Below are 2500 nucleotides of genomic sequence, written 5' to 3'. Positions count from 1 at the left end.
GAAAGGGAATGAATAAACTATATGAAAAGTAATGAACTTTTAAATAGAAAACAAGAAGAGTCACAACATTCAAACTATTTCACATATAAACTATAAAAACCTATGTCACCCTGTTCAACATATAAACCTTTGCTGCAAGTTTGAACTTGAAGTCCATTCGATTCAACTACCCGATTAGGAAGATCATTGCATATCTTTTCTTTGCCATATCTGCAATAAAGCTTCTAGAATACTTTGCAGTATAACACACTATATATAGTGTATGTATGTGTGTATGGATATGTGTGTAAGTTTGTTTCATACTGCATGAAGCTGTTTAAAATAACCCCAAAACAAAGGGTGTGAACGATGCCACAATATTGTCTTTCTTTACGGACTTAGATCATATGCATAGGCCTATGATATGAGTCCGTATAGAAAGGGTTTGCTATTTAATATTTCCGTAAAGCCTTAGATTCTATTAATATCACTATTTTCGGTTTGAGGATACTATAGTGTTGCATAAATTGCATAAAATTCACAATTAAACGAAATCATAAGTTCACCGCCGAGTTAAAACCGAGATCCCCTCATTCTCCCTTCCATCCACCCTTCGTGTTTGACAGTTGGCTGTTCCGTTCCATAACCTACCCGCAAGTTTTCACAATTCCATGTTTGAAGGAGATTTTAGTTTTCAAAGCAAGTTTATGATAGCATGTTTTTCCTATGCCTATTGTAATTTATCTCAATTGTTGGTGCAATGTATGAAAAGTTACAAAATTATGTACCCTGCATTCGAAAACAAGCTTCTGTCGTTGACTTCGGCTGGTGCTGCTATTAAATTTAGACTTACCATCACAATACTTTTTATAATCTCTTTATTCGTTAACATTATTTATTGCAAGGCATATATCTGAAGGAGAAATTTATGTTAGTAAATAAGTTTCGATTCACATTAATTAATTATTTGAGCACTATGATGCTATTCGGATAAAATACTTCCAACCAATCAGCTTAAGGAAACGTTCCCTGCGAGTGAGTGTAAATCTGCCTGGACTAAAAAGAATTGAGTATAGGTATGCAATTGATTCTAGCATCTTGTCTTCTCCACCATGAGACTTAATAGCCTACATACCGTATTCTAGATATTTAATTACATCGGTTTAACCGGCTAAACTTAAAAAGTTCAAACTTGTTACAATTGCTTATCTGTCGAACAAGTTTACTTAAGTTTCATTTCACAGTTTAAATATGACTGGTCTATATTGACGTTGTTACTGATGGATCGTGAAATATTTTTTTTGTTACTTCTCATGCAATGCGTTGTTTATTCGTCATTTCTCCATTTCGCACTGGTCTGCTTTCCTTATTGGAGCCCTTTCCCCTATATAGTAAATAGCAAGTGTCTGGTTATATATATATATATATATATATATATATATATATATATATATATATATATATATATATATATATATATATATATATATATATATATATGTGTGTGTGTGTGTGTGTGTGTGTGTGTGTGTGTGTGTGTGTGTGTCACGCTGTCGGGCAACCACTCTGAAAACAACAATTTCCCACAAATTGCACAAACTAACGTGTTACAACACGGGGGAGGGGTGGGAAGGAGTGAATGTGTGTGTGTGGGCGCATATCTATCTAAATATTTATCAGTCATTTATGACGGGTTTCGTACACTAGTATTAATAATAATAATAATAATAATAATAATAATAATAATAATAATAATAATAATAATAATAATAACAACAACATTCAACCTTATCTTCCATGAACTTTAACTTTCCTGCAAAAATCAAGGCCCCAGGCAGGCCCCTCCTTTCCAGTAACTCTTTCACATCTATTTAAATGTTGATACTGTTCTTAAAATATGCTTTTTTAATTGTTCATTACTTGTAGTTTATTTATTTCCTTTCCTTACTTGGCTAGTTTTCCCCGTTGAAGCTCTTGGGTTTATAACATCGTGCTTTTCCAACTAGGGTTGTATTTAACATTTACGCTTAACTTTTTGAAGTAAGCTTGGCTCAACAAACTGTTCACACAATGGTACCTTGGTTTCTATAGACTATTTTTTCGCATACATTCTGTCTTTCCTTGTTTCATCTAATTCCTGACTCCCTTCTCTCATCTTCTTAACCACCGTTATCCCTTCACTAAGGGGTCGGTTGCCCGTCTATCATTTTACCACCCTCTATAAATTATAATCCCAAATACCTGTACAAATTAACTACGTCCATTCATGTGCCATCCATATTTCGAGCACTTCAGCATCATGCAAGTATCCATTCATTCTCAAAATGTTACTCCTGCTCTCAGCTATTTTTTTTTTTTTTTTTGCAAACGCTTTCAAATCATTTCAATAGATTTTGCAATTTTTCTTAAAAATCTAAAGCCAGTACTACATCATTTGCAGACATCAACCAACTTACTACTCTTTATTTTACTTCCAAACTTTGCAATTGAATTTATGAGTCGGTGATTTAAAAAGGGGGAT

The 2500-nt window shown here is 33.4% G+C and overlaps 1 protein-coding gene across 8 annotated transcripts in view; it reads left to right on the top strand.

Annotated features, from left to right (window-relative positions):
* LOC137647051 (titin-like) overlaps positions 1–2500 on the top strand; it is a 246470-nt gene that overhangs the window by 428 nt on the left and 243542 nt on the right. The gene's annotated exons all lie outside the window — the stretch shown is intronic.

Source organism: Palaemon carinicauda, chromosome 9 (assembly GCF_036898095.1).
Source record: "Palaemon carinicauda isolate YSFRI2023 chromosome 9, ASM3689809v2, whole genome shotgun sequence".
Lineage (NCBI taxonomy): Eukaryota > Metazoa > Arthropoda > Malacostraca > Decapoda > Palaemonidae > Palaemon > Palaemon carinicauda.
Note: the sequence above shows the minus strand (reverse complement) of the source record. Positions and strands in the feature narration are given on the sequence as shown.